The sequence below is a fragment of the Felis catus genome, chromosome D4 (assembly GCF_018350175.1).
Source record: "Felis catus isolate Fca126 chromosome D4, F.catus_Fca126_mat1.0, whole genome shotgun sequence".
In the NCBI taxonomy this organism is placed as follows: Eukaryota; Metazoa; Chordata; class Mammalia; order Carnivora; family Felidae; genus Felis; species Felis catus.
In genome coordinates, this window is record NC_058380.1 from 80,707,424 (window position 1) to 80,732,487 (window position 25,064).

Sequence of the window (25,064 nt, forward strand, 5' to 3'; positions counted from 1 at the left end):
CAGCCTTTTTCTGATGGCCGTGGTGCCCCAGGGGACCAGGCGTGCCCTGGCAGGAGGATGCGGCCAGGCCAGAGCTCAGCGCTGGGTGCAGCCACTGCGTCTTTGAAAATCTCGCTTCCCATCTTTGTTATTGTCTGGGCGGCAGGCCACCCGGTTTGCTGCCTTCCTCCCTCCGCCAGCCCCTGCCTCCGGCTCTCTCCCCCGGGAACATGCCCTTCTCTGCGCTTTCCTTGGCGGGGGTCAGGACCCTGTGCACCCGCATGCGGGGGCTTGTGTACGTACCCCGTCTTGTGTGCATGTGTTGGTTGTCTGGGGAGCTGGAGAGACAGCAGGCGTCCCGGCCTCTGAGTGTGTCTGCCCTCCCGGGAGCAGACAGTGTGCATGCCATGTTTACGTCCCTCCAGCGGGAAGCCTGCACCAAGAAGCCGGCAAGTGCTGGCCGGCAACCCGGCCTCCTGCCTGGAGGTCGGGGCATGGCCCAGGTGACCTCGAGCAGCTCCTGCCCATCTTGGTCTCAGGTCGGGTCAGCCTTGCCACATGTCTGAGGGGCAAGGAGTGGGGGGGTGTCGGGAGTGAAACTATAAGCCCGTTTCTAGAAACGGTGTGAACAGTAGCAGTTGGAGCAGAATGTCACTGGCAGTGGTGTGGAATTGTCTTATTAATTTTCTATAAACAAAATCTGGCTTGTGGCTTCCCTGGCACAGGAGAAGAGCCCAGATATCTCACGGACAGGCAGAGAGACTGAGTTTGAAATCCCTCGACCCAGCCTTGGAGCTGAAATAGGCTTTGTCAGGACTGGGATCTCCTGTTTGCTGCTTTGCTTAGAAATAACAGATTTATCAGCTGCTCCGGGGATGGAAGGGCAGATATTTCTCTGGGGCAGGTACTTCTCTGGGGGCAGTCCCTGGAGTCGTCCTGTTTAGAGTTGACTGAGTAAAACCAACTCTGGTGACCCACCCGCCCCCCCCCCCCAAAAGAAAAGACCGTTCATGGTCAAACCTGGGTGAATGGAGAGGAGCCTCCCTCTTCTCCGATGTGGTGTGGTTGTGCTCTTGAAGGCTGGGAAGACAGAATGGGCTGCCTTTGGCTCGGCTTAACAGTGAAGAGAGGGGGGGTGGATCCTGGCTCCATGGGACCCCATGGGGGTAAGTGCAGGAACGGGAAGGAGGGTGGGAGCTTCTAAGGTGGCGAGTGGGAGCCCTGGTCCCCATGGCTTCCCCTTTCGATAAACAGCACAGGGCACTCTGGGGCGGCCACTTGGGTTCAGACTTTGGATAACGCTGTCTGCTTCAGGGATGCTAAAGTGGCTTTGTTGCACGCTGTCTGCCTGTGTTCTGCAAACTGCTGTGTTGTGGAGGTTATTTTTTGTGCTGGAATTCTCTCATCTGGAGGCTGGAAACCAGTTGGTTCTGTGCTAGGATCTTTGGCTCCCTGGGAAAGGAGTCTGGCTCAGGGGTGGGGACACTGAGCCAGGCTGGTTGGGGGAGAGGGCTGATGTCTGGTTGTGAGGCTGGAGTCAGGCCAGCCAGGGCTTGGTGGGCACAGCTGGGCTCTGGGGGTCTCGAGAGCCACAGGACAGTTTGAGCCTTTGTACTTATTTTCCTGAGATGGTTTAGGGGAGGTTTCTAGCTGGTCTCCCAAATCTCTGGCCCCCTTAGACACTCATTTCTTCTTCGGAGGTTTTCGAAGTGTGCACCAAGGACAGGTGATCATTTCTCCTGGATAACAGAAATGAATGCTGCTCAGGGATTTTCCAGGTGAAAGGTGTGCTGGCAGAAGCATTTTTGTTTTGCAGGCTGGAAATGTTGCCGCTTCATTTACAAGGCTGTTTTAATGTTGGTAAAAGCCATCCAGGATGTGGTGTTTCTGTCTTCCCAGAAGATAATTTCCAAGTCACTCATTTATTAATGTTCCTGAGTAGCTAGGAGGGTCAGCTGGCAATATTGCAATTTCTCCCTGCCGCTGTTTCTGGGTGACTCTGGCCCCACACAGGCTCTGAGAGTGTGCCCCCTCTGGCTCCCAACCTGTCCCCCTACCCCTGTAGTTACTCTGAAGTGGCTGTCCCCACGCCTCTTCCCATTCTTCCCAGTTGGCCCGGTGCAGAGCTGGTCGTGTAAATGTGGGCAAGCCAGGTGCAGGTATGCGAGGCTGCTGTGTGCAGAGTTGGAGATTGATGACCCCTTCTCAGGAATATTGCCTGGAGTTCCCACACCTGAAAGTTACCAATGGTGGGATTCTAGTCACGGTAAGGCTAGTGAGCGAGATACTTGGATATGGGGGTGGGGGCTTTCAAGAACTCACAACTGGCTCTAAGTAGGCAGGAAACAGTTCCGCCCCTTTGGGTAAGGCAGCTCTTGGAGAGGGGAGAGGAAGCTTAATGCGAAATGGGATCTGTTTCCCTGCGTTAGTTGTTGACAGTAGGTGCAGGAGGGGCTGGGCATCAAGGCTTGGCCTTTCTTGCCTCCCTCCCTCCCCTACCATAGACAGGGAGCGCCTGGTCCTCTGCCTTCCCTTGGGTGACGTCGAGATGATTGTGCAGTTTAGACAGTTTCCGGGAATAATGGGAAGTATGTGATCTTTGGCTTTGAGGCCAGGCGTTCTTGGGGTAAGTCACATAACCTTCCTGAGCCTCAGTTTGCACATCTGCAGAATGGGCCTCACGATGATAGTGTCGTTGGATACATTAATGTTAATATATCCAGCACGTGTTTAATAGAAAGTGTCCTGTTCAGTGCTGTTTCCTTAGCAACTAACACCAGGTCTTGCACATTTCTTAAATGTTTCTAAAATTTTATTAAATACATAATAACATGTGAAAGAGGCGAGACTAGCATGTTGGAGGTTTTCAGTAAGGAGTAGTTAACATTGGTGGGGGGAAAGTTACCTCATTTTGTTAAGCCTCATTTTCTCATCTACAACGTGGGAATAATAACTAGCAATCATGCTGTGCTCTGAGGTTCAAGAGAGATATTGGATATTGCTGCCCCTTGAAAGGTAAAAAGGGCTGTACAGAGAATCGTTATTACCTTGAATGCAAGAAATAGCCAGGCAGAGTAACCCTTGTTCCTGTCTATACCAGGGAAAGCAAACTTCTCCTATATGTGTTTTAAAAGTCCATTGTTCCATTTTACGTTTGCCGTGTACTTGTTTTTAATTATTTAAGTATTTAGGTAATGTCTAGTATTTCTTTATCCAAAACGATGCTGTTATTTAAATCCTTGAATATTTCTCTTTGTTCACATCTCTGATTGTTCCTATAGGATAAAGTCTTAGAAATGGAATTACTAGGTCAAAGGCTATTAACAGTTTGAGGCTTTTGCTAAAAATGTCCCCCCGCTGAAAAGCCTATAGTAATTTACACGCCCCCAGTGATTTTTGAGATTCCCCACCTGTTTCCTGACACCCTCAAACACATTGGGTGTCATCATTAAAACAATCTTTGTCACTCAAATGGGCAGAAAAATGGCATTTCTTTGTTATTTGCATTTCTTTGCTTGTTAGGGATTGAATATTGTTTTCCTGAGTTTAATGGCCAGTAGTGCTGCTGCTTCTGAGTCGTCTCATCCTGTCCTTTGCCTTCCGAACGTTCTGACAGGCCCCTTGCAGGATTCTTGGTTGCCCTTGGCTCTGAGAGGCCCCATGTAGGTGGATCTTTCTTAAATGGGCTTCTGCTTTCCAAGAAATATGGCGGGCAATTCATTAATTACCTGCAAGGAAGGCTCACCCAGCTCTCCTCTCCCTTCTCCTTCCCTCCCCTCCAGAAGGGAATCAGACTTAATTCTTAATCCGATAATTATCATAAGGTGGCGTGGCATTTGCACAGCACTTTGAGAGGTCTTCTGCCCTGCAAGGTAGATGTGCAGTGAAAGCGCTGTCAGATTCACGGAAACTGAGGCACGCATTCAAAGGCACAGAGGTGGGACTATCACAGAAGCCAGCCTGGTGACAAGGTCCCATCCTGCCTGCAACATTGTACTTGGAGCTTCATGGGCACCTTTGGCTGGAGGGTGGGGGGTGGTGGCAGGGCTGACCAAGGCCCCGCACATAAGCGCGTGATTCTGAGCCTCACCTCCAGAGAGGGAGGGGAAAGCCATAGAACACGACCTGGACGTAGGGAAGAACCAATTTATTTTTTGCTTTCTCATTTTTATCGCCCTCCTTTTAGATCTGTGGCTCCCTCGTGTATCTTCCAGAGATCCGAGCCGGGCAATATTTTTAGGAACAGTGGAAATTAGCTAGTGAGAATGTGATCATCCCAGGCTGGGGTTTCAAAGGCTGGAGAAGCCTTTCTTTGTACAAGCATGTAGGCCTGTGTACATCTGTGCGTGCGTGTTTTTGTACGTCTTGCAGGTACACACCCGCCCTCATGAAGGTGTGTGTGCGTTATATGTGAATGTCCTCACACACGTCTGCATTTGAAATGACTAGTCACATGTAAAGCATTTGGAACAGTCCCTGGCACTTCGTATGAGGTTGGACCATATGAAGTGGCCGTTTTTGTAGGTCGAATATGGGCATACGACGGTTCACTCTAATAAGTGCTCACTGAGCATTGACTGCTATCGTTGCTGTCCGTTTTCTTACGTGTGCATGTCTACCGCTGTGTGCACGTGAGTTTGTATACGCCGTGTCACGCTGTGTGTATAGTGTGTTGTATGTTTGAGCTCTCACGTGTGCAAATCTGTGTGCAGTTTCTGTCTGGGTGTGTGGCCAGTGACCTGGTCACTTTTGTGAACCAACTGCCCAACTGCTTGGAGAGAGCCTCAGGGCTCAGCATATACCTGGCTGCAGGACAGCTGTCCCCTTAATCTCCTTGTGCCTTTAGGTGCCAGCAGAGCCCAGGCCTGGGGTGCCATGGGGGCCTGTGGCATTCTCATTCTCCACGAGTAACCCTGCCCATTTCCAGGCCCCCACGTCTGAGGATATGCAGATTGACTCTTTAATGGAATTCCTTTGCAAAATACTACTTGAACCAGAAAGTTAATTACCAGGCTTTAATTAATGGCTATTTTAGAAGGCCACAGAAGAGAGCTGGAGATCATAGGGAGACTGGAAAGGCAAGAAGGAAAACATTCAGTGCCCCTGGCTGGCTTTGGTGACTCCTTCCCAGGTAGAAGGGCACACTTTGCTTTTTCCCTGCTGTGACCTGCCAGCCCACCCCACTGTGGGGACTGGCTGCGGGTGAGGGAAGGGGTGCCCCTGTATGAAGAGATGGTCTTTTGGCCATCAGGCCGTCCATCTGTGAGGAGTGGCCTGGGCCTCATTCCCGGCCTGGGGGTGGGGTGTTGTGAGTAGCTGTGCAGGGCCAGCAACCCCAAGCCCCAGCCCTCTGAAACCTCTGCACAGCCAGGTAACATTGCCCAGGCCTGAGCCATGGGAGGGACGCTCACTGGCCAGTCTGCCTTGAAGAGTAACCTCTTCCCTACTTCTCCGGGGCCTTTGGGCTGCTCCCTGCAGCCCTCCACCCCCACCCCTTCCAAGAGCCTAAGAGCCTGAGGCAGCTTCCTGCAGGGCCCAGTCTCTCCGTGGGCCAGCTGCCTCCTCTCTCTCTGCCCCCCACTCTGCTCACCGGTGTTCGGTGGGGGGAGTCCCCTGTGATCCAGCCCACCCACCTACCTCCCAGGACCAGCTGAAAGCTCAGAGGAGATTATTGTGAAGGAAAGGATGTGGGAGATCCCCCTCCCAGCTGGGAGTGCCGGGAAGGGTGGCCTGTGTTAGCTTCCCCTCCTGAGGCAGAGGGAATCTCTGTCCTCTGTGGGTACGTGTGGGCGTGAGCTTGTGGGTGGACGCACAGTGTCTTGCACATACCACAGGGCACAGCCTTGGCTGCCTGCCGTGTCTTGTCTGTAGGCCACCCCACATGCCACACCTGGGCATGCACACATAAGAACTTCTCCTGGCATTTGGAAAGCCACCAGTTGTGCACCAGAGGTCCCCTCTGAGTGGACCAGAGGAAGGAGAGGGAGGCAGGATGGCATGGGGATATGTTTTTTGGGAAAAAATCTCCCCGGGTGCTGTGTGTCTGTCCAGTGAATATTGTATAAGCTTCGGTTGTCTAAGAGGGGAGGGGCCAGAGGGCAGCCTCAAAGCCCTGCCCTGTAAAGGTTCTCCCAAAGGCAGGCAGTCTGAGCACGGCTTTGCCTCCTCCGCCCCCTTGTACCTTGGCTGCCAGGGGCCAGCCTGGAGCGGACGGAGTGCAGGAGTTATGGGAACTTGGCTCCCAGGCCTGGCTCCATTGCTAACTCAGTGTGATCAGCCTCAGAAAAGCCACTGGAGCCCCCTCAGCCTGTCTTTCCATCTCTCAAGCGGGGCTCGTAGGACAGGAATTGGCCGAGATAGGTAGGTTTCACATTTCTCTGCATCAGATGCCTTGTGAGGTTAGTTATTCCTTGTCAGGATGACTCCCCCTCCTCCCTTTTCTGGTGGGCAGTCCCCGTCAGGGAGCTGAGGGGCTCTTCTCTGGCTCCTATCCTCGCTGGCTCTGGCCACCTCCCAGTCAACCCTGCACTGTCACCTGCCTGTTGCCCTGACCTTTCCCACACCCTCAAGGCCCTTGTTTGCAGGCCTGGCTTAATTGAAAAGAGCACATTGGGCAAAGATATAGATGCCACCCCAGCAGCACAGGCCCTAATTTGATGCGACGTTGTCGTGGGGAGTTTTCATACCGAGGGCAGTGAATTAGTGCAGCGGCTCCCTGTGCCCACCGACTAAGGGGAAGTTAATTTCATGCCCTGTCTTTTTGACATTTGTAATCAAAGCTTTATATTGTAGCTGCAGACTGTTAGCACGTGGAGGATGTATGAGCCTCAATTATTGTTTCTGGCTAGGGAGGAGATTGATTAACAGATTGTTCACAGCCCCACCCCTCTACTCCTTATTCCCCTGCCTGCCTCCTTCCTTCTTTTGCAGCTTCCCCAGATTTCATCAGGGAACTCAGCCCCAGAATGAGCTCTGATCGAAACCCTGCTTGTGTCTTAGAAGCTGGGGGCTTGGCCCCTGAGCTGGACCCACCCTGGGGAGGACCCAAATGAAGAGGAATTGCCTGGGACCCCTGATGAAATGCAGATTCTTGGGCCCTGTCCCAAACCTTTCAGAATTGGACTCTGGCGGAGTGTTTGAGAACCACTGCCCAAAGTTGGTTTCTTTTGCAGAGGGGCAGGAATTGTGCCCCAGCTGTGTGCCAGCGACTTGCCTAGACACTGCCCAGGCTATCTTCTTATTGATTCCTTGTAGTGAGAGGGTTTTTGTTTCCCATTTCATAGATATAGAAATAGAAACTCCAAGAGCGGAACATGACTGGCCCAGAATCACACGTTGGGGGACCTCATGCCCTGGCAAGCCGTTCCCTGATTCATGCCTACCATCCCCCCACTATCATGCCACGCCCTTTCTTTTTAAGCTTGTGATACTTTCTGAAATAAGCCTTCGCCTCTTAGAGGAGTGCCAGTAGTTCCCTCTTGTGCTTGCACAGGGCTCCCCTCTGTCAAAAGCTCTCTCACACCAGTGCCCCCCGTCTTCACAGGGTGCTTGCAGCAGTCAGGACACGTATGACTGATCTGCATTTTACAGGTGGGCGAGGCTCAGAGAGGTGAAGGGGCAGAGCTGGAGTTAGAACGTGTCTTCTAACTCTGGGCCCAGCGCTTGGCCCACCTGTGCCACCCAGGCCTATTCGTCTTGCCAGCTCTTCAGTTACAAGTGGGGAATCCGAGGTTCAGAGAGGTGTAGCCACTTACCAGGATCAAGCGAGTGGCAGTGATGCAGTCCAGGCCCAAGTCCACAGACTCAAAGCCCATGGAGCAGGACGAGGCAACCTTTCGGGGCTGGACCTATCTTTGGTCCCCACCTGGGAGTGGAAGTCTTTGAGCACAGCCTAGAGGCTCAGGGACGCGACGGCTGTCCATGCAGAGGCCAGGCCTGGTGGGGTGGGCTGCACTCCTGACCCAGGAAACCAGGCACCTGCTGGAGGTTGTGGGAGAAGGATGGAGGCGGGAGGCCAGGGGGGCCTGTGGGGCACGGAGCCGGAATTTGAACCCAGGACTGCCGTAAAGCCCCATCTCCTGCGCTGCCAGGAGCTGAGGAGGTCAACGGTATGTGTGTCTGAGTCAGTCACCTGGTCCAAGGCCCAGCTCCACCCACTGCTTCTCCCTGAGCCTCACTTTCCCCATCTCAACAAAGCAAAAACAAAAGCTCATGTCTCAGTGCAGCTAGTGTAGGGTAGAGTGTCGTCCTTCCCAGGCTTTGCGGCGCTGCCTTAAGGTCCCGAGGCCCCTGCAGGTGTCGTAGACGGAGCCGTGGGAGCCGGGTGCGACGACGTGCCTTTCACTCTTGCTCTCCTCCTGGCAAGCTTCTCTGGGTGCTGTGCTGCCCTGCGTGGTCACTCACGATGGGCTAGCCTCCTTACCTGGTGCCTTTCCCTGCACTTTCTCATCTCATCCTTACAACGGCACTGGGAAGGAGAGGAGCTATTACTGTCCCCATTTTACGGAGAGGAAAATTGAGGCGCAGAGGGACTGAGTAGTCTGCCGACGTCATGTAGCTCGTAAGTGGCAGAGCTGGGATTCAAACCCAGGCAGTCTGACTGTATCAAGGCCCGCCATCAACCACTCTTCTGCATGGTCTCTGCTTATAACGCTCCGTTTTACAGACTACATACCCAGTCAGTAACATCATCAGTCAACTACCTGCCATTTACGAAGCGTCTTGCCTCATGCCAGGCATTGTGTGTTGTGTGTATGTCATCTCTAATCCTCTCGACTACCCTCGTTTTATCCTCCTCCCGTTTTATGGGTGACAAAACTGGCCCCAGAGGGGTAAAACCACTTATCGGGGATTACCCTCATGATGGATTTAGAATCTAGCTTTCTTTGGACTCAAAGCCTGGGCCCTCTCTAGTTCAGCGGCTGATACAATGGGCACGTCCTGTGGGCCAGGCTCAGCACTTCCCTCACACAGCCCATGTGCCGCACACTATTGTCATCCCACGTTTACAGCCAGGAAACAGCAGTCGCGTGGCTAGAACGGCAGAGCCAGGATCTGAACCCAAGTAGTCTGGCGCCCAAGTCCGTGCTCTTAACTACTGCCCAGTATTTTCCTTCTCCCTATTTTACAGATGAGGAAACTGAGGCTCTGACAGGTAAAAGCCACTTGTCCTGAGTGAGACAGCAAGTGATGGCAGAGATCGGATTTGCACCTAGATCTTTCTGGATTGTTTTATTGTCTCCCACCTGAGAGAACATGACAGCCACCCGTGGGGGCTGCAGGAGTATCTCAGGGCCACCGGGGGCTCTGCAGGAGGCTGAAATGGGTGCTGAAGTCTGAGGTGGTGGTGGCATGGAGGCAGGCCTTCCTCCCGGCCTCAGTTGGCGGGGAGGGTCTCCAGAATGTGAGGGTACGGCCGGCTTGGTGACTGTCCCCTGCATTTGTACTTAATCAGTGATGATACGTGTCTAGTTCCGTGGGCCTCTCAGGGTTCTGGGCTCCCATATTTCTCTTCCTCTTGGCAGAGCTGATGAGCTGTGGCTGCATCTACATCTATTGATTTGTAATGCTGGGTGAGGCCGGGCAGGTGGAAGAGGTCACGGGCAGGCTAACTGGCCTTGCACAGCACTTCCTATTCCACCCTGGGTCAGCACATGGAGGTGAATTTCATCATTGCCCATGAGGGCGAAGGGGAAGCAGAGTGATGGTGGAAGGCGGGCAGGGCCTCCCCAGACCAGCCTTTGTTGTGGACCTCTGGCGGGGGTGGGGGGGGAGTCTGGTGCCGATGGGGCCGCGCTCCTGATGGACGAGGCCTGTGCGGACCTGAGAAGGTGCTGGACACAGCCGCCAGGCCTCAGGGAGGCGGCCGGAGGTTGATGCGGGCAGTGATGGTGCCCTGCCAGGAGTTCTGCCAGGAGCCCCAGGCGGCCTGCCTGAGATGGTCTTATCCAGGTGTCCTAGGACGTGAGGTCTGCGCTTCAGATGGTGGCTGTTGATACGAATGATGAGAACCTACTCTAAGGGGTTTCAGAATCCAGGGGTGATGGCGCTGGCGGGGGTGTTAGTGAGCAGTCTGGCCAGAGGTTCTCAGACTCAGTTCCTGGAGGTGAGACTAGGTATTGTCCTCTCCAGTGGTTGTGGACATCCTGGCTCTGGAGGACGCTTTGATCCAGGACACTGAAGGCCCATAGAGGTCCTATAAAGAAATCCGTTTCATCTCCATTAATTCAGAGCTTCCTTTCCCCACCCCCCACCCCAGGGGCATGTGCGGAGAAGTAGTGTTCCGCCAAACTTTCTTGGGTAAATGCTAATTTGAGATGTTACCTCTCCTCAGAAGCATGTTCTTAAGAGGGACCTTTGGAAGTATTCCAGGCCTTTAGGAACGATAGGAGTAAGCTTTGAATGATGGCATTGCTAGCCCAGCAGGTGGCATGGGGTTTGTTTTTTGGAAAAAAATCATCTCCGGGTTTTCCAAATCATTCCTCAGAGCAGCTACCAACACTCCTATGTGTAGGATGGGCCTGGTTCTGGTCAGAGTTTTCTGTGGGCCTGGGGCATGGGGGATTTATTTCCTCTTTTGCAGGATGGACGGCTCCTTTCTTGTACCCAGCAGCTTGGGCTCTGGGCGTCCCCATCCCCCTCTGGACTCCTGCAGAAGGCAGCAGCCGGGCAGAGGCTGCCCACTGATTTGCATAATTGCACCGTCCCCTGAATAATTAATAAAGCTCTGTCCTTGCTGGGAGCAAAGACTGCACCGTTATGGATGGGTTCGCCATGGATGGGTTTGCCGGAGTTCTTCCAGGGAGCCAATGGTTCCCGGACTCCTTGGCTTTTCCTGGCATGGAGTCCCCCTAGAGAGAGGAGAGGGCACGGGGTTGTGTGTGTGGTGGTGGTGGGGGGGGGGTTGCTCGTGATGCCTGTAGCATCACAATGGGCGGGGCTGGTAATGCATCTGCTCCTTTCTTCCAGGATCCACAAACAGGATCTCAAGCACACAGACGATTTGGAATTCTGTGTTCTCTTGCTTTCTGTGGTCCCACAAACTCTTCTCTGAAACATGATCAACTGTTGTAGAGACGTAGCTCTCTTTCCAGGTAGGCTGGAGGAACCACTACTGACCCAGAGGGTAAGGGCCGTGGTGGTGAATTTGAAGGCAGGAGCAGGGGACAATGAGGCATTTCTGCGTGAGGTCTTTTTTCGTCATCGGCCCCTCCAAGGTTCTGGGCTTGTTAAAGTCAGGAGGAGTTTGAGAGTGACTTGTATTTGAGGTTAAGTCCGTTTTTATGTAGTTTAAGAGAAATGAATTTTCCCTCCACGGATGTGGTCTTGCCTCCCTGGCGTGCTAGAAAGGGAGGTTGAGGGCTGGGTCTGCTCCTGAACTGTAGTTGACATTGGGGAAGGTCCTATAGTTTCTCCAAGCCAGGGGTGTCCTTGAAAGGCCTTGGTCTCTTCCCAGCCTCCTCTAATCATTGTCCAAATCTTCTGCAGGAGTGTTTCTCAAACTGGTTTCCACAGAACACCACATTCTCGTAGATGTTGATGGGTGCTTAACTCATGAAGGGACGAGGGGATCCCATAGTTCAGACAGGCCAGGGAAACATCCGGTAAACCAGAGCCAGCAGGTTTCTTTAGTGCTCTAGCCCTGGGAGCCTTTAACATGCTGAGCGTACGACAGGGCGTGTAGGATGTCTGCTCCCCATTGACACAGACTGTTCCGGGGTCTGTTTGCACACGTGCAGTCATGGGGAGACGCCCATGCCATTGCTGGCTGTGCCAACTCTTGGAAACCTCCCCCTTTGTTGAGCTTCCTTAGCCAGCATTTATGTGGCACTTTAGCATTAGCATTTGGCCCCCATACCAGCTAGAGAGGTGGCAGGGATCATCCCATTTTACAGACAAGGAAACTGAGACTCAGAGGGTGATTACCTTACCCCAAGACACCTAGATGTTGATAAAGTGTGCATTTAAAGCCACATCTGCTAGCTGGACCTTTAGTTTTTTCCTGTGGCCACAAGGAAACCATTTGCTTCATATAAAGGTCAGTATGTTGGTTGGCATTGGTCCTTGGGACCCTGGGGACCTGTTCCTCTCATAGCCCCCCTGCTAGCTTGGTTGGAGTGAGTTTCTGGGAGTGAGAAGTGTTTTATAGCATCCTAGCTGTGGGGCCTGTGTTTGGAGCCAGATGCCGATATGGGCATAAAACTACCAGGTGTCCCACTCCTCAGACCATTCCTGACTCTTCTCTTCCGCCTTCCCTTTTGACGGGGTGGGGATATTAGAAGTGCCCCAGGAGCTGGGTAGGCCCTTGTCCTGGGCTGGTGGTGCTGGTTGAGGGGTGGAGGAGGGCAGGTCTTTCTGAGAGCCACGGCCCAGGCCTGGTGGCTGGCTAGGGGCAGCCTGGGGTGAACCTGTTTATAGCCGCTCGGCTTAGAGGCTGACCGAGGCCGAAGTGTGACTCCAGGACCTAGGCCAACTGTTTTATGTCTCGGGAGTCTCCTTGGGTCACACCGTGAAAGGGACTACATTGCCCCTAGTGGCACATCCACCTTGTTCCCATAGAGAGCAAGCCACCACAAGGACACCCCGACGAACTGAATTTTGCTCTGCTGGCGCACGGACCCAGGCGTGGATCTGGCTCCCTGTCTCCCTGTGTGATTAGGAAAAGTCACCTGATCTCTGAAACCTGGTCCCCTCATCTTTAAAATGGATGTGATAATGGTGCCTGCCTCCTAGGGTTCTGAGGTCACACGGGATCACGTACGTCACATAATTTTATCATCTCTTGTGGGTACACACACTCACACTTGAGCACGCCATGCTTTTGAGCTTCTGTGTGAGACCCCGGCGCCCTGCCAGCTGCAGCGGCCTAGCCTTCCTGGGGTCCGTCCGCCCCATCGTGTAGCAGGAGACAGCGTGAGACAGGCATGGAAGGATGTTTGTGTGGACGTTTCTCCCACTTAGAAAATCAATATTCTCTGGTCTGCCTAATTGTTCTGTTGCTGCTAAATGAGTCATTATGGAGGGAAAATAGCAAATGCATTGTGAGATTAATGGGAGAAAATAGTTGGCAAATGACTTTGGTTTGCTTCCGAAACTCCGAGAAGGTGTTACTATGAGAAATCTGGAGAGCCGTGCGAGGCTGAGTCTCAAGAAGCAGCTATTAGCGTTGTGAGGCTCCCGAGGTGGTAGATGGTCCAAGAGGGTCCTTTTAGGGCAGGGCACTGATTTCAGTATTGTAGGGGTTGGAATCAGGAATTACGGGGGGTCAAGTCTGGAGTTTGGGTGGGACAGGGAGCTCCGACGGGCTGGCCCCAAGGCAAGGGGATCGTGTTCAGTTACGGTGCATTCTAGGCGGTGCCCAGGGATGCGGTGCTGAGCGCCCCTCCCGTGGTGGAGGAGCCGGGCTGCAAGAAACTGCCCCACAGGTAAAGATGTAATTGCAGCTGGGGCGTGTGTCCTGAGGGCGGTGAGAGCCTGGAACTAGGAGGTTTGATCTGGTGGAGGTGGTTAGGACAGCCTCCCCAAGGAAGGGAGGAGTGAGCTAAGGAAACTAAGCCCCAGCATGATTCCGAGACCTGCTGAAGTATTGAGACCTCTAGCTAGTAGCTGTGTATTCTCCTCTCTCTGGTATGGTCTCGTGCCTCTGAGGGATGGTCGGGGTGCAGTGCCAGGTTATCAGGCTGCAGAGGAACCTTAGCGCTGCATGTACTACTGGGTGCTCCAGCTTGGGGGACCAGGCCTCACCACACCCCTAGGAACACTGGTAGGGCAGAGCAAGGTGGGCAGCTGAGCCCCAGAGGAGGCAGGAACTCGGCCTCTGGTGCTTGGCTACTGCTGTTGGCTGAAAGCCCACTTTCAGTCCAAACTCAGATTGGATGGACTCTTCCCTGCCCCTCTCCAAATATAAACCACAGCCCCCCCCCCCCCCCCCCCCGGCAGACGCCGAGTGTTTATTTGGTCTGGGTGAAGAGCCCCAGCTGAGGGCCCTTTGTCCTGCTCAGTTTCCACTTCCAAAAGAATTCTGCTTAGTTCTTCAGATAAACAGCAGGACACCTCCTGTGGGGTTCCAGGTAGGTCCAAGGCTGCCCTGAGGGTATGGAGGGGATCCGGCCCTGTGTGGATCCAGCACCCCGTCGTGCTGCTACAGGGAGTTATCAGTGGCATCCCAGAATTGGTGCACTGAGGTCCGACTTCCCTCTCGGGGAGCCAGTCCCTTTCTCAGAAAACCAGGCAGGCCAGACCTACTCATGGTGGTGTTTCAGAGTCCCTGAACAGCTCTGAGTCTGGGTACCAAATCTCGAGTCTCCCTATAGGCAGTCCCTGTTCTTCCATGGTGGCAGACTCGGGCTAAACTGAGCCCAGGCAGAGGTGAAATTGAAGGAGCCTGATCAAGCCTTGTCCCACACACTTTTTCTTCCACCCGGGCCATGGGTGGATTCCAGTCTAACATCCCTTAATTCCTGCCCCCACTTGGGCACTCTGGGCTCCTGCTTGTTTTCAGATTTTCTGTTGTTTGCAGGCGGACAACGGACTGTCCCCTGAGCTTGGTTCCATGGCTCCCACCATGGTCTTTGACCATCCTGGGCAACCTGGGCTGCTGAACAGCAAGCCTGGCGATTGGTCACCACACATTTCCGCTTGGTCGTTCCTGCTTCTCTCCCTCCTAAGTCAAGGCGGCCGCTTAGCTGTTGTCAGGTTCCTGAGGTAAATCTCTGTAGCCTCTAATCGTTAGCAGTGGTGGGACTCCACGTCCTTTGGCCCCAGCTGCGATCAGGAAGGGAGTTTCATCGAAGGCGAGTCTTACACGGCACCTTGCCCTGTGCACAGGCCCTCAGAAAGACAGCGCCACCGCCTCTGGTAAGCCCGGCAGCCCCCAGCTTTGTCCTTCCGCCCTGGAGAAGCCCCTTGCGCCGTAGATCCGCTCCCAGGTGAGGCCACAGCGTTCCCATGGCAGGGACGTCCTCCTCGGCTCGGGGGCCAGGGTTTTCCATTGAGCGGTGGGACTCAGGAGCAAAAGAATTCTGGAGCCCCAGCAGCCACATGCGAAAGGTTGGCTTGCTGAGCCTTCCTGAACGTTAGGGCAGATACAGGCAGGACGGCGATGCCCTGTGCTCTTTTTATCCAGTCACGCTTGAAGCCACTCGTTGCACTAGTGGAAACGCATTTCTAAGCGAGAGGAAATACGGCATCCTTTGTGGCGCACTTGTACAGAAAGCTAGTTGATAGGCTTCCTGCAGCCACCCCCGACCACGCCGGGGTCCTGATTACGGGTCTGCAAACCTGCCTTTGGGTAGATTCACTGAAGTTTCACACACATATTTATCTGGCCGTCAGCCGTTTACCTTAATGTGTTTCACTATGGGCGACGTGCTCTCCGGTGCCTGGGCATTCGGCATTGAACATCACGTTCCCTTCCCAGGCCCGGTTACCCCCCCACCTGGAGTTATTCTGGCCGCCGGGTGGCAGCTACATACTGGCCACGGAGGGAGGCCCGAGGGGGACTCCAGTCGGGGTCCTGCCTCCCTCATTCCGTTCTCCTCTCAGCTCTCCCTCCTCCACCCCGTTTCCTTGTCCTGCCTCCCTCCAGACCCGCGAGCTGCCTGCTCCCCAGCAGAGGGGCCAGGCACCGCCACTGGTCATGCTGGGCCTCCTACAACATGAACTTGGGTTGTTGGAACTCCTGGCCCAGGAGCTTCAAGCCCCCAGCCAGGGTCCTTGTTTGGGTTGTGTTGTGACAAGGGACTTGTTTCCGACGTGTGATGTCTGCCCATTCTCTCTGTCTTGATGGCCTTTCATGCTGGTAGCCCCCGACGGGGGGGGCCCCTGACATGTTATGCTGAGGTTTTGGAAGGGCCGGGCACTCGACGGGGAGCCCCCGGCTGGCCAAGCTGGTGGCCCAGAAGAGACCTACGGGTTCTAAATCACTCTGCCTGTGAAGGCAGAATCTCCGGGCTGCCCTGGCAACAGCTCCGCGCCAGCCTGTCGTGTGGCCGCTGACAGCCCTGGCTGCTGACTGGCTGTACTCGCCCGCGCCCTCCCCTGCTCCTCACGCTCGCTCACTCATTAGCAGCAGCAGAGGCTCTCTTCCCGCATCCTTTAGGCAGATGGTGCAGAGGAAGTGCAGGACTGGGGTCCTTGGACTCTGCCTGCGGACTTCACGCTGCCGGGCATGGGTGGGGGTCACCTTCGAGATTTCGACAGTGTCGGCCTTGGTTGGGTGCCGTTCGAGACCGGGCTGCAAGGAAACAAAGCCCCGGTTCCAGGTCTTAACAAGTCTCTTGGGAGTCCCTAGGCTGTCATCCTGGCTGCACCTGCACTCCCCGGAGCCTCCCTGCCCCAGTGGCCCCTGTTTATTCATGTTACTCGTGCAGACAGACTTACTCCGCAGGTGGATGCCTGGATTCAAATCCCAGCTCCCCTCTCATCAACTCTGACTTCAGGGAACTTGCTTAACTCTGTAAAATGGGGATAAGGGCGATATCTGTCTCAAAGGGATGCCAAGAGGAATAAATGCGATTTGTAGCTAAGTGCTTAGCAGAGCACCTTGAGATATGCGCGGTAACACTCGAGACGTGTCAGCCGTGACCGTGCTGCTCCCCTATCTGGAGGGCCGCCTTCTCTTCCCCTGCTCTTCCTACTTCCATCCTACCCCTCTGTCTAAGTCCTAGCTTCTTCTGCTTGAGGCCTGCCCTCATTCCCCGCCCCGGGTTCGGGCAGATTTCACTTTGCTCTGCATTTATGGTGCCTGATTTCTGTGCTTTGTTGTTATTGGGTCTACTCTGCAAGTGGGGCCTCCTGAGGGTGCTGGCTTGGGTCTCTTGAACTGTCCTTGTCCTGCCCTTCTGAATAGAACGAGGCAGAGTCTATCTCCTTCACAATCCTCCAGAACCTTGGGGTGAACTTGGAGCTGCCCCCCTCCAATAGAGCACGTGACAAGCTTATTCATAGGGCTTTAGAATGAGAAGTCAGCGGTCCTGTCACAGATGGGGAAGCTGAGGCCGAGAGTAGGGAAAGAGCAGCCCCAGGGTCACAAGGAGTTGGCGGCCCCACATAACTTCTCTCCACTCTTCTCCACTTTGGGGCCAGCAGGAGTTGGGCCTGCTTAGAAGGAATCTGGGAGGGCTTCACAGAAGTGACAGGCATTGAGGTTTGAAAGAGGAGCAGCTCCTCAGTTAGCAAAGGAGGGAGAAGGGTGGTTAGGCAGAGGGAGCCCATGAGCACCTGCCCAGGGGTCAGATGTTAGAACCTTCCTGTCCTCTTGGGGTGTGAGGCTGCTCTGGCAGGTGAGAAAGGTCTGGGAGCTTAGGGAGTGGAAGGTAAGGAGATTCAGAGACGGAGAGGTGGGCTGGGCAGGGGCTGGGCCCGGACCTGTGTGTACGGGGTTGAGTTAAGTGGAGGATGGGGAGGATCGGTGCGAGGATGAGCGCCTGCTGTGTGCCAGGTGCTTTGTCTCTTAAATGCTCACTGCGACCTGCGAGCTGGGGAGACCCAGTGTCCAGAGGTTTGGCGACTGGACCCAGCTTTCACAGGCCAGTAAGGGGCAGAGCCAACATGGGAACCGTGGGCGTCTTGACTCTCCAGGCTCCGGTGCCGGCTGCCTGCCCGGGATGGGGGGCAGCACCACCTCTCTAGGGGCGGGGCCCACGAGTCTGTTATTTTAACTACTCCCCAACCAGGTGTGGGAGCCACTGGGAGAGCGTACGTAAAAGGTGTGGCACAGGGTCTGGTCCGCAGAGATGTCGTGTCACTATTAGTTGCCCAGCACACACGGTGGACAGATGTGCACATGCACAGTGGGCACCTTCAGAGAATTGGGTCGCTAAGTGAGCCTGGCAACTCTTCTGTAAACTAGGCCTGTTGGGAAGTGAGTCGAGGGCCAGACAGCCTGTAGTGGGGCAGCCCCAACTCTGGCCTTTGCTGCCCACAAGCCAAGAGGTGGGGCTCTTGTAAGACCTGGTCCCTCACCGCCTCGTTGGGGAGCCCAGGACACCCCTGTAGGCCTCCCAGCACGCTGATCCTTCTTTCCTGGCACTTCTCAGGGTCTGGCAGTTGTCTGCGTGCCCCATTGAGGGGCAGACGTCCTGTGCACTCTGGGCCTCTGGCACCTTGCACGCAGCCTGGCCTAGCACAGGGGCCCAAAAAACTCTCGCGCTATGAATGATAGGTAGATTGAGCACCTACTGCATGCGGGGCGCTGTACCAGGCGCTGGAATGATTACTTCGGCCTGGCACTTCATGATTCACAAAGCTCCTCTGGGTCCTATTAGGAGGTCCATTGTCTTGGGTCAGGTATTCATTTCCCCATTTTCCAAATGAGGAAACTGAAGCTCAGAGAGGAGTCAAGTAGCCTGAGGTCACAGCAGCAGCCAGTGAGGGGCGGAGCCAGGCAGAGCCCACTCCCCCGACTCTGGGGTTCGGCAGCCTTTTCTGTGCTGCCAGCCTCAACTGAGCACTGGCACCGTGGGCCAGAGATGGTGCTCCCGACCGGCAGGGGAGGCAGGCCCCCGGGAGACTCCGGATCCCAGGAGCAGGGCCCCTCCCGATCTCACTGCTCCACCCCAGCAGGAACAGGGGCCCCTCTGCCACTGCTGAGGACCTGGCTGTCGGGGACAGTGACTGTGTTTGGGGTAAGTCAGAGGCAGGAGAACAAAGAGAACCCTTCCTGCCAATGTGACTCTGACCTTGGAAACCCAGAAAAAGGGAAGAGTTGGCTGCAGGCTTCAAAGGGGGGCAGGCCGCCTGCAGGCGGGCATTGAGGAAGCCTTGGCTTTGTCAGTTCTTGCTGCCGGATTTCTCCTTTTCAGGTTAACAAAAGTCCTGGGGATCAGTGTCCGTGGGCTGGCCTGGAATCCTGCCGCTTTTACGGAAGGCGGGGAGATGCCGGGATCACGGCTCTGTTTTGACTGGGCTCTAGAAGACGCAGCTTACTGGTGGGAGAATCTGGACACAGGCCCCAAGGCTGACTCCTGTGCCCCGTTCCCTGTGTGCCCAGCTGTGGGAAGGGGGACCCCAGGAGTGCTTGGGGTCTTTCAAGGAAGCGTGCCCAGGAGATTCTGGGCACAGTGAGGCATTGCGTCTTTGTTCATTATTCCACAAACGATAAGCCTGTGTGCCCCCCCTCCTGTGTGCCAGGTGCAAAGCGAGTCCCTGGAGACATGTGCTGTGGGTCCTGACTCTGTCCTGCCAGCCGGGACAGGAACCACTGGCTGAGACCATCCGCAGATGCAGGGGCACTGTGACAACCTGGGGAGTGTGTGCCCTGCTAAGGGGGGACCGCTGCCTCTGCACCATGTCACCGGGTCTTTGGATTTATAAGAGAAGCCAGAAATCTAGAGCGTTTTGGGTGACATTTTAAAATTTCACATCTTTACATGTTGGCAATTGATTCAAAACTTAAAAATGTCAGACGCTATGTGGGCTAACAAAACATGAATGTTGACCAAATACATCCCATACTCTTTAGTTAGAGACCTTTATCTTAGTGTTGGATAGAACCCAGGTGAGCAGAGGGGAGGAGGGAGGGCCTCCTGGAGAAGGGGCCACCTGGGCAGGGGTGTGGCTGGGTGAGTCTGCACGGCTGTTTGCAGGACGATCTGGGACCAGAGCAGAGGGGTCCGGGGTGGCAGGATGGGTAGCATCACACCTGATGGTGGAAGCCATGCCTGCCTTGGGAGGGACTAATCCTAGTTCATGTGACATGCTGCCCTGGAGCAGCAGATAAGTGGCAGGCCTGACCCTGGCCACCCTGAGCCTGCTGCAGCCGTGTCCCCCGTCCCTAGCCAGGTGCTTCTGCCCGGCACCGGGTCAGGGAGGAGCTTGGGGAGGAAAGGTCATAGATATTTAAGAGCCCCGGGACACACGGGATCCAGATCTTTAGCAAAGGTGTAACTACACAGCTTTGGGTGGGCAGTCCATCTGTCTGCGTGTCGCTGTGTGCATATGACCTACCCCTGCTCTTTACATTCGCTCTCCTGCTGGCTGTAGCTCCTTCAGGAACAGGAAGTTCTAAACCCTCGGAAGGGGGCTCACTCTTCCCCCCACCGCTGCAGGGGTCCTGCATTCTTCAAAGGGTTTGAACTGCTCGGGCCAAAGCCTGTCTGGGTGTCTTCCTGTTCAGGCCGGCAGGCATAACTTTTCTGTTTCTCTGCCCTGGCTGCCACTCCCTCCATAATCCATATTTTAATTTCTTTCTGAATGATCACCTGCCTCAAGGGTCCTGCCTGCTGTGTGCAGGATCTTGGGCCAGAGAGACACAGGTGACTGAAGCCCAGGGGCTTGATGTGGCCGGGATCTGATGGAACAGACCAACAACCCAGGGACAGTGGCAGGGTCCAGCCCCAGCGTCTGTGGGAAGCAAAGAGGGGCGGGGCCATCGGGAAAGAGGTGAGGTGACTCTGTGATCCCTAGATGCCTGTGTCCGAGGCCAGGGGCTCCTGGCTGCTTTCCCAGCCCCTTCTCCTGCTCTCGCTCTTTCCTCAGCATGAGGGGCAGCTGGCTGCAGCTGGCCTGGGTGGGGCCCAGGCAGAAGAGACAAAACGCAAGGAGGCATCTTCTGGGAGGAACAGGTGTCCGTGCTTGCCGAATTCCTCACCAAATGCCCTCTCGTTTACTTAATTTTACTTTACTTTTAAGTCTTCTTTTTAGCATAAAGGTAATTAAAAATATAAGCACAGAGTACCAAATTCCAGCCATACGGGGGGGGGGGGGGGAGAGGTGTAAAGCAAAAAGTGACATTTCTCTGTCTATACCACTGTTACCATAGAACCTCCCCACCCCACAAAAACCACTACTGACTGTTGGCAGGGGTTTCTTCTGCAGAGTTTTTTTGTGGCAAATAAATACTGTCTGTGTCTAGGTGCTTGAGAACGTGTCTTCTAGTGTAATCCTTCCTCCTTGGAAGGAGAGGGGAGGAGGGGAAAGCTGGCTGTTCTGGCCCAGAACCCTTGGGCGGGAGGGGGCGTTCTCCGCAGGACCCGTCCCCCCTGTCCCCGCATTCACATCCTCCAGCCCCACACCTCTGGGGGTGGGGTGGCTTTTCAGGCGGTGCCATAGTGGGAGCCCCAAACTCAGACTGTGAGAGAGGGAAAGAGACGGGCTGCATGGCCATCACAGGGTTTTCATGCAGACAGGACTCCCCAGGGGACCCTCAGGATCAAGTCATTCCTGGTTTTGCTCACCTGTGCCCAGCCCTGGGGACAGGGACAGGAGTCAGCTGTGGTCCCCGCCTGCTCTGGAGGAGCTCCCAGCCTGGGATGGGAGAGATGTATGCAGCCTTACTGAGACCATGTCTAGCTGGGGTCTGTCACTTGGCTGCTTCCTCTGGGCCCAGGTGGGCCTCCAGGTAGAGGCTCTGGAGCCTGGCCCTAAGGGACTTTTGGGGGCTGGGGGATAGCCAGGCCCAGGGAGGAATGTTTGCCTGGGCTCGGGGAAGCTTCTGGAGGAGGTGGAATAACCTAAGATCTAAAAGAGCTTTTCTCAGTCCTGGTCCATCATTTGATGGGGCTCTGAGTACCTCTCTCTCAACAAGTGAGAACCTGGGGAGTCTGTGAGGTGTTGTTTGGTGCGGAGTCTCCTGTTTCCCCCAGCGAGGCCCTGGGTGGGGGAAGGGCAGGTCACACGGAGAAGACCCGTCTGCTTAGGCCAGAAGGCCCAGGCTGCGCCAAGTGCTGGCCCTGCCTGTCACTGCTCCAGGGATGTTGAGCAGGGCACTGGGCACTTGGTCATCTGTAAGATGAGGTGTGGAGGTCTGCCTGACAGCCTTTTGGCTTAGGCACCAGTGTCAGGGTGATGGGCGTGTTGCTGGTGATGGGGGGATAGGAACAAGAAGAGTGAAGTGAGGCCTCACTTTGTGCCAGGACCCTGCAGCCCACACCTAGGCCAGTGTCTACGGCAGGCTTTGCTCCCCTTGAGTGCGGTCCCCCCAGTGTGGCCCAGCCCTTCCCGCTGGACTCCAGGCTCCTTCGTGTTGTCCCTGCAGGGGCAGCTCCTGCCCTGCCCCCTGAGCCTTAAGCGCCCCAGCCCAGGATCTCTGCATCTTCAGTCACTCCCTAGATGTCTGTGACCTGCTCCCTCACTTCACCCAGCCATGAGGTCAAGCAGCCTCCTTCTCCCCCTCTAGCCTGGACCCTACCGCGTGTTTCTTCCTAGCTGGAGTTCGCCTGATATTATCACGCAGATATGTATATTTGTGTATTTCTCCCACACTAGACTGTAAGCCCCGGGGGAGCAGGAAGTTGATGTCTTATTCCCGATGTGTCTGCAATCCCTGGAACAGGGCCTCCTGCCACAAGGTTGGTGAATGGACAGATCAACGTATTTCATGTACTCTTACCCCATGAGGTAGGCACATTGCTGTGTGCTTTTACGGACGGACAAGGAAGGTAAGCTCAGAGAGAAGGATTGACTAGCTTGTGGTCACACCGCTGCAACATGACAAAGCCAGGAAAGCCAGGATTTGAGCCAGGTGTCTGTAGCCCAGAGTCCTGTCTTAGCCAGTGGAAGCTCCCATCTCCCCGGAATCTAGGCAGGCCTGCCCTCCAGGAGAGGACAGGAATGTGAGGGACCAAGAACCGTGGGTGAGACTATACCCCAAGAAGAGATGACGGGTGGGGCACAAGAGGGAGTGAGGAAAACTGGTGAGAGGAAGCCTGAGAGGGCCAGAGGGCAGGTCGGGCACCTCACCAAGGGCCAGGACTGGAAGCCTCTGCAAGGTAGTCTCTGAAGAGAGCAGCCCTGGGCACCAGGGCTCCCAGAGGCTCCTTGCGTTGGCACCGGTTCCTGGCACGCTTCGTCTCCCAGAGGAGCTCAGGCCTGGCCCAGCTTCCCAGGGCAGAGAAACACATGGTGAGAGAAGGAGAGAGACTCCAGCCTTGCTGTTTGCGTTGTTGTCACGTCTTCTCAATCAGCCTATTTCTGGGAGCAGTGACTTCATCTCCTGTGATTCTCGACACAACCATTGTCAGGCATCCATGGAAAGATTGGGCCTGCACTGCCCATACTCCCCTGATGAGCCAGGTTAGGAGAGCCAGCCAGTCGGCAGGCCATAACCCGATCTGGGTCGGTGGCTTATGGTCAGGTCAGCCTCCAAGAGACCCTCCTTCCACTGGTCACCCTCAGATCCGGCCTCATTGACCCTGGGGAGCCCAGTGCAGTAAATTCCAGCCGGCCAGGCCGGCACACGCACTGTGTTGTGCACGGTCACACCCAGGCTCTGCCCTCCAGGGTCCCTACTGGTTGGAGGAGGCAGACCCTGCATTAGAGGGGCCACGTGGGACAGAGAAGGGACTGGGGACCCCACTGGGGCTCACAGAAGGCTCCACAGAGTTGTTTGCGCCACGGGGGGAAGGTGAAGGCTGGTGGAAGGTCTCCCTGCAGAGGATAAGGGAAGGGCTTGCTGGGGGGCCTGGCGTCTGGGTGTCGCGGGCCGCCGTGTGTTGGGCTGGGCAGTAGCAGGGGTTTGAGTGGAAGATGGTGGGAAGGCAGGCAGGAAGGAAGGCAAGCTACAGACTTGATCCTGTAGCTGGAAGGATTTTCGGAGGGGCTGGGGCCTGGTCAGATTCTCAGCTCCCTGGCTGTGTGGGAGGAGGAGGAGGAAGAGGGGGAGGAGCTCGCACTTGTTTCCCCTGTATCCTCCCCTCCCCCACACCGCCTGGAACTCCAGTCCCCACCCCTGGAATACTGGTGGACTGGGAACTGGAAATGGCGGGAAGTCAGGATTTAGGGTGATGCCCGGAAAATCTTTTGGCCGGACCTGAGCAGCTCTGGAAGTCCCCAGGGCTTCAGTCCCAGAAAGCACATCCTTACCCTATGTTTATGCCTGGAGGTAAAGGAATGACCCCTGCAGGCTGTGGTGCCAGAACACTCATGCCGCCCCACCAGCTCCCTATCTGGGGGTTCCCTGGGCCCCACCTCGGAGCGGAGCCATTAATCGCTCAGGCCTCTGCTGTAGGTCGGACTGCCTGGCATCGAGTCTCACTGCCCCACTTCACTGCCGTGCGGCCTCGAGCAGGTTGCCTGCCCTGTTTGAGCTATAGTGTTCCGTGTCTGTTAATGCGGACGATAATTGTACCTACTTCCAGGATATTTGTGAGGATTATTTGTCTTTAAAGGGGGGAGGGGCCCGGCAGAGCATCCACACACAGGAGGGGCCCAGTCTGCCTTAGCTGCTGGCAGAGGTGGCCGTGGGGGTAGGGGCAAGGGTGAGGGTGATTTTCTTCGCTATCCTTATCAAGGCCCCCTTAGGTTTCCTAGGGCCAGATGTGGCACGTGGGGAGGGGTGACAAGAGGGCCTGGTTGAAGGAGCAAAGAAGTCTGGGTCCCGGGCTCTACCACTGCCGGCCTCAGGCAAGTCGCTCCCTCTCTCCCAGACTCAATTTCTGGGGCCAGGGAGGGAGCGAGGAAAAGATTGATGGGGGTCGGAGCCAGCCGGGGCAGGGAGGGGCTGACATACCTGTTAGGACTTCTCTTCATTTCCCCAGGCAGCTCACCGCCTGCCCCTGGAGCAGGCTTCAGCGGACACAAGCTTTGAAGGGGGGCCTTTCCCAGGCTGAGGGTGGCCAAGTTGTCCGGCTTTCTGTGTAACTCTCCCACAGAGGATGGATGCCGTAGCCCTTGTCCCTGAGCCACCGCTCATCTCCTTTGCTTGGCCTCACTGTTCCAGCTGTTAAGCATTGTCTCTTTTGGTAAGAAGACTGTTTAGCACACATTTCCTGAGCATCTTTTGTCTGCTTGGGTCTTGTTGGGCCCAGGGGATACAGGGATGGTTAAGACACTGACCCAGCTAGCTATTAATGGGGAGGAAGACTGTTGAATTGTCTTGTGTTTAAAGATCTGAATGCAAAAGCAGGAAGCCTAGGGCAAGCGGCCCTGGGTCCCAGGTTCTGCTTTCTGCCAGTGGGACAGACGAGACCTCTCTGAGCCTCAGTATCTGCAGCTCAAAACTCAGGTCAGTCTCTGATGATCCCTCCCAGTTCAAAGGCTCTGGGATCAATTTCGGATTATTAACTGACTCTGGCCTCTCCAGGTAGGGACCTGTGCTAAGTGCACTTTGAGCGCAAAGCCAGAAGAGCAGACTCCAGAGGTAGTAG

The 25,064-nt window shown here is 55.3% G+C and overlaps 1 protein-coding gene across 6 annotated transcripts in view; it reads left to right on the forward strand.

Moving 5' to 3' along the window:
- The window catches only part of DAB2IP (DAB2 interacting protein), a 187,855-nt gene that overhangs the window by 108,005 nt on the left and 54,786 nt on the right, over window positions 1–25,064 (forward strand). The window contains exon 1 of one of the 6 annotated variants that reach the window (XM_023242683.2): window positions 10,964–11,072. The exons of the other annotated variants lie outside the window; for them this stretch is intronic. The gene's annotated coding sequence lies outside the window, so the exon portion shown is untranslated. Of the gene's footprint in view, window positions 1–10,963; window positions 11,073–25,064 lie in introns of those variants that run through there. 6 annotated transcript variants of the gene reach the window in all.